The sequence below is a fragment of the Centropristis striata genome, chromosome 14 (assembly GCF_030273125.1).
Source record: "Centropristis striata isolate RG_2023a ecotype Rhode Island chromosome 14, C.striata_1.0, whole genome shotgun sequence".
Taxonomy (NCBI): Eukaryota; Metazoa; Chordata; class Actinopteri; order Perciformes; family Serranidae; genus Centropristis; species Centropristis striata.
This window is the reverse complement of record NC_081530.1, coordinates 25,111,102-25,125,002: the sequence shown is the minus strand read 5'-3', so window position 1 is coordinate 25,125,002 and position 13,901 is coordinate 25,111,102. Positions and strand designations below refer to the sequence as shown.

Here is a 13,901-nt window from a genome sequence, read left to right as displayed (position 1 = left end):
AAGTGGACCTTGTCATCACTGGTGACCCCTGTGGCGTTCTCTCAACAGAATGAGTCTGGCCAGTGAGGCCAGCTGTACTTTATCTGCACCACTAGGCTGAAGATGGGTCGACTGGACCATGACCTTCTGTGTGTGTGTGTGTGTGTGTGTGTGTGTGTGTGTGTGTGTGTACATGTGTGTGTGTTTGGGTGTGAGGGCTAAGTTTGGGAAAATGTAGCAACAGCAGAGCTCTACATGTACTGAATGTTAGAGCGTCCTAAACTGTCAGACTGGTCAGTAAAAACGTGCACTGATGATATCTATGATGTATAAATAACAGATAAAAAGGAACACTTAAACATCTATTTCCTCTTAATCTTTCCAGATCAGCAGGCTTGACAAATCAGCCAACAAGAAAAGGGCCAGCGTTCAGGGCTTATTGGTCGACACTGTCTGGATGGCACTCTGTCTAAAGAGATCAGAACACCAAGCACATCTCCCGCGAGATCGATGGGCCGACAAACAGATGAGCCCACAGGCCGGGGGTCACAGATCATTAAAAGCCATCTATCAGCGGCTTTCAAGGCCTCTAATTCCCCCCAAATCGAATATTTCCATGTAAATATGTCAAAACAGGAATGAAATTAGCGTGGTAGTTTATTGACTGTGATAAAATCTGAAAAGCACCACTGCACATAATTACATACTTGTCAGAGCCATAAAAATTAGCTTTATTATCAATGGAATGGTTTTGTACAACTTCATTTAGGTCCGATGTCTTCCAGATGGGGCTGCTCTCTGCACTTGAGCAGTTTTTATGCAGCCCCCCCCCCCCCTTCCCATCGTCTTTTTCATCCTTTTATTCCCATGCTGAGGGGAAGAAAAAAAGGAGTGAAAGAGGAGCTGATATCTATGGCAGAGTTGAGGGCCACATCAGCTGTGTCTGATAGCAGAAGTTTTTGATCTCATTAATGATACTGGCCTCCGTTGTGAACCTAATCGCACGCAAATCAAAAAGTTGGTGATGTTAAAGATGCTGAGGGTAAAAGGGCAGCCATTTCATTCCTTTTTAGAAGATATTTCAACACATTCTCTCATTTGCTCACCATTTTACCACATGTGAGTAACTACTCTAGCAGTCAAAGCATCTTGGGCAGCTGGTATCTGGTGTGTTTCACTGCTCGTCTGCCCCTCTATCCCCACAACTGCTGCCTCAGTGAAGCTTCTCTAGCGTGTCAGTCTGCTGCACTAACAATTTTACCCCCATCATTTATTTAGCTTTTCATTATTATTTGTTGCTATTGTTCAAATCCATCCCTAACCCCATTATCATATCAATTATCATCTCAGTCACACATCCTGATTTCCACTCATATCACATTTACATCAAGTCGATAATGCGTCCGTGTTATTGAATTATTTAGTTAACAACTTGAACTAGAAGGGGTTGATTCATATTTAAAACAGACACCTATTCTTAATGGCAGCTTCTGCTTAATCCTTTAGCAGAGTTGACTTGCCGTGATTCTGTCTCTCTCTTGGCATGCACATTTCTCTCTCTCCTTTCAAGAAAACCCTCTGCTCAGAACATGGAAAATAAACTGATAAAAGTCAGTCCATCCAGTCAAGCTCAACTGTATGCAAAGCAGTTAAGATTTTTCTGATTGTCTGCAACGTTTGGACACTTTAGAGGAAAACAAAGTATAGCAAAGGTCAACCAAGGCTTACCTGAACTTAGATACTGTCACTCTAAAATAAAACTTGCTAATCCATTACAGCTCATGTGCTTGGATTTGGCCTCATTAAAAGAAGGCAGCATTTCAACCAAAATCTATAGAAATTAATGTCCATTTGAGCGCAGTGGAGAAAAATCGTCATATCGCTAATAATATTTCAATCTTTTAACTTAATTAATCTCTGAGAAAAATGAATCAACCGTTTCAATGTTGGGCAGCCAATGGCCTTCCTGTTTGTTTGGGTTTTAATAAAACACTATTCTAGAGATAATGTCAAAAGACCACTACATTTTTTACTACAATCAGCTTATGAATGAATCTGAGGTAAAACACAGGTCATAGAGATAGATATCATCCATCATCCTTTAGTCACACATTGTTTTACATCATCTGCTACAAATTTCATTTGTTTTAAGATCGGCAAGTTCCAAGTCCCCAAATGAGAGTAACAGTTGTATGCTTCCGTCAACTAGTCAAGTTACAGTTTTCGTTCATGTCTGTCCAGACTCATATGTAGCCATGACAGCTACAAGTGTGAATCAGCAGAGGCCCCACGATACGATTTTGCCACAATACTTGATTCATGATACGATATACGATATATTTTAAGCATTTTGCGATATGGTGGGTATTGCAATACAATATATTACGATTTAACTGTTTAACTGCATTTTTTGTCCACAAAATTAAATTCAATCACAAATTGATGTGTCAAATAAGAGAAAATTCCCAGTCTATTCATCTCGCTTCAGTCTTTTTATTTCTCCACAAGGAGAGTCAAACCCAGACTGACCAACAAAGTATTCAGTCAAACTGAACTGAACTGATATCAAACATGTATGGACGACAACAACTGCAGCATTTTCTCAAACTTTTCTCAACTTTAAGATTCACTGCTCTGAATTTTTTTGAATGAAACATGAAAACAGCTTAACGGTGCCTAGAGATTCCTTAGATCTTCTAGTTTCATATGATACCAGTATCTCCAGTATATTCCTAAAAGTGAGCCGGAAAAAAAACAAAAATGCGTCCCGTGGATGCAAAATATTAAAACTTGACTTATTGAATCAATATTATATTGCCACCCTATCAGAATCTGCAGGGAGAAGCTGTTTAAATGCTGAAGTGATAGAAAGTTGTTCCTACTCGTTGTCAACAGGCAAACCAGCGTGATTTGATATGAATAACTGAACTGTGCTTTCACACTGTCGCTGTTTTATACATCATTAATTGGAAATGTTGCCAGGAGCCCTCTAACTATACTTTGTCTTGTCCACTTGAAGACTAACAGATAGCTTCACCCAGCAATGTTTTGAGAGGTCACAGTGACCCCACCAAAATATAATCAGTTCATCCTGCAATCCAAGTGGACATGTTTGCCAAATTTGAAGATATTCCCTTGATGCATTATTGGGACAGTGTTTATGAGAATGGGACGGACAGACAGACAACCCGGAAACATAATGCCTTCGGCCACAGCTGAGCTCACAATATGAAGTCTGGCTTTGCAACAACAGTTTTATTCAATTTCCGTGCATTAGATCCATAAAGCTGACCTCATCATATAATCGGAAATAAAGACAATCTGGACAAATATCTTCACCCAACACACTTAGTCCTAACAAATACACCAAGATGTCTGGCGTCCTCTTGACCACACTGCCACTGATCTCTCAGTGTACAATACAATGTTACAGCACGCAGCATATCATCAAAAGCTATCATGAAGAACTACCACACATTTTCTACAGGCGCAAAATAATAGGTGGAATTAGAGTTTCCTGGTTTTGTAAATCAATCATGAGAGTCGTTTGCTAAATCTCCTTTAGAGCGTGAACAGGCCTCGACATGCATAATAATTAAATACAAAACACAACCACCCAGATTTTGCATGTTTCACAGATAGAAAATGCTGGATCCTCAGGTTAGTAGGACACTGTAACATTTAACATGTGAGGTCACCTAAGCAAATGTTTAGGAGATCGCTGCCTCTCCCCTCAGAGAGATGGTGCCTTCGCACAGAGAATTTGTTTGATGGAGGGAACTCATTACCCTGGACAAAGGAGGCAAACAACAGCAGCCCAGAGATAGTGATTATACAACATTAATGCGCCTCCCATGTTGCCTATCCTGGGCATTCAAAAAGCTCTTCAATAGCTTAACCCATTTCTAATGAATGTATTAATGATGTTTCTGCTCTTGAGAGTCACTTTCCAGGTTGTTTGTAGGCACTAGAGTCTTTCAAAATGAGCTCTCCTTTCTAACATACTTTCTTTTAATGCCTCCCCAGTGTGCTGTGATACTGTCTTTAAAACCTCTCAAACTGCTACAAGTAATGTACCAGAAATGTAAAAAAAAATATGACTTTTTGGGGTCATGTTTCAGATCCACCATATGATCCACCTGTTTAAAATATTTACTGTTGTCACATATGAATTTAAATCCTCGGCAGGGGAATTTCCCATCATGGACACTATACAATAAGTACTTTAACGGGGAAGAAACAAAAAGGAAGCATTAGATGTAAAACTCACTTAAAGATAAACATAAAATGTATAAAGTATTAATGGTATTTAATACATGCTCCTCATCCTGCTTGCTTAACATACAGTCTACAGAAAGCTTGTAATTTGTGGAAACAGTTGTTATCAGAGTACAGAATTCTCTGGCTTATGATGTTTGCAGTAACATCATTATTTATACTCGGCATGATTTAAACACCTTGATCATTGACCAAGGAGCCTGTGAGACTGTGATTTGCATTCCCATTGGGACAACGGACTATATTAAATCTACAACAAACTGTTTAAACGTGAACCAAAGAACTGGTCTCTCTCCTGATTCAAGAAATGTATGACATCCCACACTGTATCATGTCAAACAAATGACTAGCTCAGTGATATACAACTTCTGTTGCTGATAACAGGCACACTGCTGATGCTAAAATAAAGCACAATATTCCCGTCACTCTTCTGGGAATAACAATGCTTAACTAACCTGCTAACAAACCCTTCCTCCCCCATCTAGCAAACACTGACACCAGTGTCTAACTCAAGCTCTGACAATGATATTTGTCTGTACTTCAGTGTGTGCGAACAGTAAGTCATGAGAAGCTAACGTGTCTCACAGACATTTGTCACAGTGCAGGACTATCATTTGATTTGACTTATGTTTGTATTAGAAAGGCTTCTCCCATTTGTTTGTCCTTTATATCAGTGACTGAGAGCTGAGACAAACATTCATCTACTGTGCTATATTTCTAAAGTCACCCTCTATTTCAGATGACCATTTTCCCAAGATCCTTCTTCTCCCACTTGTCTAATTACCATAGAAGTCTTTTTTCAAACACCTCCTCCATCTTTCCCGAAGGAGACCACATGCAACTATAATTGCCTCCCTCATTAGTTATGTTTTCACAAGACGGGATAGGGGGCAATTAATTTTATCACTTAATTTTGTCACCGATATTTCCACTGCCTCAGTATTGATGTGTCCACCGCGGCCAGGCCCATTTTTCAGGAAAATTAATTGACAAAGCAGTAAAATTTATCAACATATCACCAGATTAGGCGACAAATTGATGCAATGAGGGAATCAATTGTGTTTCTGTCACTGGGGTGCAACGGCACAACCCAGAACAGAGCCGGACAAGCTAGACCACTGTGAGAGTGACTTCTGTGGCAGGTGCTGTGATTTATGTTTTTATTTAGACAGGGGGCATAAATCAGAATGAGTTACAAGTGCGGTACTACCTCCCCTTGAGAGTCACACAACCGCCTGCATTAAGCACATGCAACACACACAAAGTTCACACACAGACACACGCATGCATGTACAAAAGTGCGAACAAAGATATAATCAAATACAAAAAAAATCAATAGGAAAAGAATAAGGCAAAGAATACTGACTAGATCTGCTGAAGCAAAAACAAGTGCTACTGAGGAATGAAAGTTGCTTGTTATGGATTGTACGCAAAGATAGAAATAAGCCTCTTCTATTCTGTGAATAGTATCATCCCAGATTTGGGCTTTCACTGATGATAATTTTAATTAGTGACACACTGGATCTTTGTCTTATTTATAAATCTACTGTAGGGTCTATAAAATGTCAGGAAATAGTGAAAATAGCCCATCATTATAACACCCATATGCAAGACAGTTGAGTTGTGTGTTTTTGGATTCACATGATGTTCAAAACACACCTACGATTGATAAATGGACTTATTACTACTTGCATCTTACTTTGTGTCTAGATTATTAAAATTAAGATTCCCTTATTAGTCGCACAATAGGGAAATTAAACCTCTGCATTTAACCCATCCTTTTTTTACACACAAGTGAACACACCATGCAAGGAGCAGTGGGCAGCACATTTCTGCGCGCCCAGGGAGCCGTTTGGGGTGTTAGGTGCCTTGCTCAAGGGCACTTTAGTCCTTGACCTGTCAGTCCTGGGATTCTAACCAGTGACCCTCCGGTTACAAGCCCGATTCCTAACCTCTAGGCCACAGACTGCCCAAAAGTCACTCCTTTGAGCCGGATTATGTATGGTTTAACTAGCAATAGTGGAGTTGGACTTACCCTAAAAACACTTTAGACCATGCACTAGAGATCATTTTCTATCACAAAGACACTGGAGAGTGAAAAAAATGCTCTTGAGAAGCTAGAACCAGAGAATGTTTTGCATTATTGCTTGAAAATGGACAGATCAACAAACTGTTTTAGCTTGTAGTGAGATATGTGAAGGGGTGGTGTATGGAAATCTTTATATTATCTGTCTACATGGTTTCCAGGTCTAAACAGGGGTAAAATTGTATCTGTTATAGTGCTGTACTTAATTCCAAACAAGAAAAATGCATACTGTGTGTCCACAACATCCTGGGTTTGATTCTATTCAGCGACCAGTGCTGCATGACATACTCCGACAAATAAAGTAGCATAAATGCCTGAGAACGAAAAGTCTGTCTCATAAAGAAACTACTCTCTCATCGCTACAGATGACAAGAAAGGAAATTTGTTAACATTAGCTGGACACTCTCGGATGAAGTGACTGAAGGTCATAAAACCTGAGGGTCATTAAGCTCCTATGATGAGCAGTTGAACCAGTTTAGTTCATTGTGTCTTCTACAGAAAATGAAAACGTAGCTGAACCGTTTTAATAGCAGCATGTCTACTGCGTGACCCTGTCAGCACATGCCTGCTGAACACTTGTGACCCAGCAGTTGAGAAACAGCATCCTCCTCTAACACATGACCCTGGTTGTCTGCATTACATCTACTCAGCATAGACGAAACAGTTTGCGTGACAGTCGGTCTATCAAAAGCATTTAGTTGACCCCCGTGCAATACTTCAAGGCATGTTGAGAACAAATTGAGGACAAAATGGCCACAGCACATCACCTACTGTTGTATCCTCTCAAGAGGGCACGCATTTTATCCTCAGCAGAGGTGAGAGCACGACACAGGAGAGAGAGGAGAGGGGGAAAAAACAGTATAACACAGCGTCTAGAGAAGCAAGCAGGAGAATTGCTTGGGCGCCGGGACTGTCATGTCTGTATAAACAGGCATTGATTTTCCTGTCCAGCCCTGGCACCTCAGCCATTTATTCTCAGCTTTGTGGTTGGGGCCCAGCGGGGCTGGAGAAATTCTGTTACAGTCCAGTTGGGCCCTTGAGGCCTGTGTGTGAGAATAGATTTCACCTGTAAACGAGGAGAGGGACTGGAGCCACTTAACAAGGGCAGGCTGTGTCACCAGAGGGCAGGATGGGTGAAGTCACACTGGATGGATAATGACACATACTGTGGAAAGAGAGGGAGAATGAGAGACGCAGAAGGAAGGAATAAGAGGAAACTGAGAAATGATTGATACTGTGAAAGAAAGAAAAAAGAGCAAAGGAGCAAAAGAACAGAAGAAAGTAAGAAAGAATAAAAGAGAGGGACAATGGACAACAGAAAGAAAGAAAAGTCAGGGAAAAAATTAAATCCCTTATGAGCTACTATAGTTTTATCACTGTTTCACCAGACTAAACTAAAACAATATCATTCAAAACCGATGTCAATTTTACTTTCTCAACATGCCAGTGAGAAAATATTTAGTGACTTTTTTAACCAGATAATTCACCTTTAACACATAACTGGTCAAACCCCTCTGTGGTTTACTGATGGTGCATGAACAGGCCAAACAGCTGTGACATCAGCATAATCCTGAATGTCACTCACCAAATACAACAATTTCTGGTTAACTTCAGACACAACAAGGCTACTCAAATCTGTATTACCTTTATGTAAATGTGGTATTGTAAACCTTTAGAAATCTTTTAAGAAATAGAGCACAATCAAGGAAGAACTTTATTAAAATATCACAACATATCGAGACCAGAATCAGCTGTATGGTATGGGAACACAACCCAACAAGACCACGAAAATAGAAACATGTCAACTGGGTAAGCTTTGAGACCGGAAGGTCGCCTATTCAATCCCCAGACGGACAGGATAAATCTGGATGGGTGACTGAGCTGCGCTTGCCCTCATTACCACCACTGAGGTGCCTTTGAGCAAGGCCCTTAACCCTGGTCGCTCCAGTGGAGCTTCTCAGTGGCAAGAAGATAAGACAACGTTTGTACTGGGCAGCTTCCAGGTGTGTGAATGTTTTTCATGGCATTCTTAAAAAACGAGAGGCTTCCTCTCAGTGAATCTTCCTTGAAAAAAATACATTAAAACCACTGCATATCACCAAGTCTTTGTTATGGAGGCAGCTGAGTCATAGAATCAGAAAATTGCCAAAAGCTTTGTACGCCAGGGTTATCTCAAATCGTGCGGCATTGGCGCCTGACTCATTTTGGAAAATTTCTAGATAGGCAGAGCATTAAACCCACTGACAGGATATTTTTGTAACTGATTCCACTCAATACCAAAGTCTAAAAGGTCAAGCCTTGAGATTTGCATAAGACATGTTCAATCAAGCTATAAATCTGTGTGTGCACATGGACATTTTGTTTTATTATATGCTCACAGAGTCCAGCTTATAAACTGGGACACCTGCATCTATTGTATGTGTTCTGCTTTTGGCAACACACACTGCATTGGGGAATTATGGTACACACTTTTCAGGTAGTGCAGAGCCCTAAGTCCTAAGAGACCCACATGAGAGAAATACAGTGGACTCGTCTACACCTGGCAGTATGGGAGAGGTCAAGAAAGCATCTGGCAACCGATCGCCACCAGGAGGTAACTCGGTCATTCCTGTACCTGTAGATGTTAAGTGGACCCAAAATACATATGGAATATGCTGAATGTTTTGTTTTGGAGATCTTCGGTTATACTCTTGGCCTCATGACTCATATTTGCAGGTTGCAACACAGTATATATTCATTTAGGATTTAAGCTTGTTAAGATGCTATCGACAAGAGTGCATTGATTCTGTTCTAACTCTCTCCTTTCAGCATCGTCCGATTGATTAACTTGTTTTGATGTTGGGCTGCACTGTATACAGTACTGTCTCCTCTGTCCACTGCTGCTGCCGGTTCATTCAAGTTCAGTTTCAACTCAATTCTCTTTTAGACTAGATTCGGTCAAATTTGATTTAAGGAAAAAATGAAAGCCCTATTGTCAAGAGCTACACTTTTAGTATCACTTGAAAAAACATTGTGCGCACCATTGGTAAATCGGAATTTTTACTTTTAAAGCATGCAATGAATGTCATTAGCACCACCACAAAGCCATGTTCCAGTGTTGGGTCGAGCCAATGAATGAGGCCCTAACTTTGGTTTAGTTATTAAATTATGCAATGGTGCAAACCTATATGAAAAGTCTATTTTACTCTTGATTATTCTATTCAATTCTGAAAATGTTCCTCCCATAATAATAATAGAATAACAATGACTTAATATCTGTTCATTCCAAAGCTATGGTATATGATAACTCTTTAGATAACTATTTAAGAGGACCGGCAATATCAACAGTAAATATTTAAGATGTCTTGTGTATCATGTTTTACATGTTTTTCTTAAACTAGCATCTGAAGCATTTTTGGTATCTTTGGGATGTTAAAATAAAGTTCTCAGAGTTTAAACAAAGTGTGGCTACACACTTAGTTACTGCATTAGGACCCACTGGCATACTTGAAGAGCAAAAATGAAAAATAGAATAATAAAGTTTAAAACTATAAGGCTTCTTTCACTTTATAAGAGAAATGTTAGGAACAGTTCACAGAAGCAGCCAGCTTCAACATCAGGGGAACCTGTAATTGAGAGGAATTAAAGACAAACAGTGAGTTTCGAGGCTCGTGCGGGCACACACACACACTCTGCAGAAAGTGAGCTGCTCTGTGAAGTTTCAGCAGAGTGACAGTAATGATAGTGTGTGAAGGTTAACTCCTAGAGAAACCGGAGCACTCCTGCTGAATGGGAAGGAGAGGGGCAGGTTTGAAAAGTACTTATTAGTCAAACTGGGTAACAACGGCGCCACCCGCACAGTATAATCAAATCACTCTATATAACTAGTTGCAATACAGCAACTGAGAAGCAACCAGCTCTGCAACCTTGACAGGAGGGTTATTTTTACTGATACTTTGCCTGCCTATTGTCTTCCACACTTATTGAAAATGGCGCCATCAACAAATGGAAATAAATACAATGAAGGGTGAATGGGTTGGAGAGAAGGGGGATATTTTTTGGAGGTGGGAGGGATACAAGAAGCTATTATAAACATACGCTTCTCTTGTTTTTCCCTCTCTGCCCTCCAGTTAACCATCCAATTGTTTGTGGGATACATAGAGTGCCATGCAATTTTAATGACCCCCAGCATGCACTGATTTCCTGATTCACTTTCTCGTCAGCCCCCAGTTTTTATTTAGTACCAAACACTCCTACTTGTCTCCTCTATGATCAATACGTGGTGTCTTGGAACGAGGCAACCGGCTTTAATATGATTTTACGAGATCAGATAGCTCCCTTTGATCCCCCGCCGCGATTCGTCTGATCTCCTATATCCGACAGGCTCCAGTGTTCATATGCATATTATGTCTAGGAACAGGAAGAAAAATATGTGACAGGGAAAACAACACTGTCCCTGTTCAAGGAAGTGTTTGTTAACCAGAATTAATATAAAAACCAGCAGTTCTTATTGTTGTTGTTGGTGGTGGTGTTTTGTTTTAGCTGGCACTGCTGCTTGTGAGAAGTGCACATCAAGCAAATTAACACTTGCAGCTTTGTCCTTAATTGCACATATGAGAAAAGCAGTGGCTTAGGGAATGTTGTATGTAAATAGGGTTTCATTTTGTTTTTTTTGCTGTTTGTGTTTTATCATAAAAAACAGGTACTTCCCTTATTGAATAATATTGAATACACAACGTGTAATAGCAAATTCCACTTTAAAACCTTACAAACATCCATGCTTTACACATTTACATTTAAAAAAGGCTCAGTGAGCATAACTTAATTACTTACACTGACTTGACAAAAATCCACATAAAGTATTTCTGTGAGGTGCCCTGTCACATCCCCTCTTTTCCCCCATACATACTATCCCCAGCTGCCCTGTCCATTAAAAGGAAAAATGCCCCAAAAACATACATTAAAGATTTTCTGTTGACCTATGTGTATCATCTGTTCTGACACCAAAAGAGAATGTTTCACCAATGTTTCCTCATTGCAGAAACAATCATGTACTTAAAACCGATCATCAACCTCATGTCAGTTTAAAAACTTTGACTTACGTTATCATCTAAGGACATTTGGAGAAAATTCCTATTAAATTGCTAGGATTATTTGCAGATGTTTTGAATAAATAACTGGTTGGAGCAGATACAGGCAAGTAGAGAAAAATGATCTTAAATTTTGACTTTTTATACTGTATCTACGATAATACCAGCGTCATGTCAGCAGGCTGACTGGGGATGAAGTTATTATCTCTTTGTCTGGTGAGGCTGGGTGGAACAGAGGCCAGACATACTGGTGCTTATTTGGGTCCAGCTTTAAAGAAAGATGTGGATTACAGTCAGTGGAGCCCTGAAGCTGTGTGTCTGTGATCCTGTGGCTTTCTATCTGTGCAGTAGTGCTGCTAAAAACTCTGCAGAACAACCAGACTGAACTGGAATTTTTTTCTTACCATCTTTGCTATTGCTTACTTGTAGAATGGGATCATATTGTTGACATTTTTTTAGTGTTTATAAAATATCATGCAGTTGAGGGGCCTGGCATTATGCCATATGCCAATATGTTACAAAATGGTCACAGGCTGTTGGAAAATGAATATACTGCATACTACCTACTACATTAACAACTAAGTGTGATATTACCATAAGGACTATTTATATTGAAGTATGTTCATCAGCATCACATAACTGTCTATCCTAGTCTGACGTGGCCACTGGCCGCCGCCTCCTGAATTTCCGAAAAGACTGCGACAATTTTCCAAGCAGGCATTTTTATGCTCACATATTGGGAATTTTTATTGGGATTTTCCCACCTGAAAATAATTAATACTTAATAAATCTACATATTACTCACCTGGCCTGAGAAAATAATAAAACTTAATAAAGTGACATATTAACCGCATTGAGCCCGGTTTAGCCTGGCTGAAAATCTCTGCCATTGTACTGTCTGAAGATTTTATATTTCAGACCACCTCACACACATACACACTGAGAGGCAACATCCTGACTATAGTCACAGGATGGGTGGTGATAGAGGTGAGACGGAGCATGAATAAGGACTGGAGAAAAATGAATTAAGTGAAATATTTTCCACAGGTGTTAACATTAACTGCCATTAATATACTCCCCAGTACGTTCTGCCACTGCACTGGCGCACACACTGAGAATTGCCTCCCCTGTCATAAATTATATTGACAGATGACAATCTGTCAATCAAAATGAAGAAAGGGTATCCCCCATAAAGACATAAAAACGCTCCCCTCCCCTCTGCCATCATTCTTGCACACACACTGACAAGCACTTTCCCTGTCATAAAAGTATATTGACAGCTGTCAATCAACAAGGTCAAATCATAAGCTCATAAATGATGTTTTTGAAAGGAAGTAGGCACTATATACTTCTCTAATATGCTTAAACAAAAACAACCGATTAGTTAATAAGAAGGAGGCAGTCCTTGTTCCGCCATTTTTCCTATAAACGTACATTTATGTTCATTATGAATCATCAAACATTTCAACTTCACAAGAAAAACATGCTTTCTTCGAAACACATTTGTATAGTTATTGTATAAATCTCTCTATGTGGTGAAAATGATTGAATTTCTCCTGCCAGTGTCTTGAAATGTAATCACTGCATGATGCATCATCTCTGTGTCCATCCTCAAGTTCACATGTTGGACCCTCGGAAATGGTGTAATTGTCCGCTGTGTCTCAGGCTGCTTGAGGTAATGAGCAAGTGATAGCATCACAGTCTGCTAGACGTGATGAAAGAAACACCACAATAAAGAAAGGAGAGGCCAAAGCAGTAAATATCCCTGGGCCACACAGTGCAGATACTAATTGCGTTCCCAAACTCGGGCGCAGTAAATAATGAAATTTTAATTTCTGCTCTTGCCATTGCGTTTTCCTCATTCATGTTCAGATGAATGTTTCAAAGAAATTTACTGTGGCTGTGAGGAAAAAATGAAACTGGAGGGTGAGGGGAGGAGTGAGTGGATAAGAACGAGAGAGAGGGACAGAAAACAGACAGAGGATGGAATATTTGTTCATCTTTATGACGAATTGGCTTTTAAATTGGGTTAAATCCACCAAATCTACAGATACTTCACAATGGTTAAAAAGTGATATTGTCAACAATACTAATTTACTTAAACATTTTGTAAAACAAATCTATGACCAATGTAAATCCTTCCTACACGAGGCTGACCAGCTTTTCAACACCAGTTTCACCACGACATCACTAAAATGGCCAACTGTTACATTTATAAAAGTGTGATCAAAAAGCAAGTATATATCCAGCCTTAAATGGTACTGTTCAGGCTAGATCACAGATTTGACCTAAAAGATATTTGTTCAACATTGTGCACATAGAACAACGTATTATTATATTGGAATCTGATCTCAATAGCTATAGATATATCACTGGAAAGGGGTGTCACAGTTCAAGAATCAATTCAATTTTCAATTCAAAAATTTCTTTCAGCACTGAAAGCTATGCAATTGTTAGACAATTATCAAGTCTAGACTATCCAAAAACAG

General features: G+C 39.6%; 1 long non-coding RNA gene across 1 annotated transcript in view; it reads right to left on the bottom strand.

Annotated features, from left to right (window-relative positions):
- Positions 1 to 13,901, bottom strand: part of LOC131985035 (uncharacterized) — a 100,770-nt gene that overhangs the window by 43,905 nt on the left and 42,964 nt on the right. The window contains exon 3 of the long non-coding RNA XR_009395605.1: positions 7,410 to 7,508. This is a non-coding gene — a long non-coding RNA (uncharacterized LOC131985035). The remainder of the gene's footprint in view (positions 1 to 7,409; positions 7,509 to 13,901) is intronic.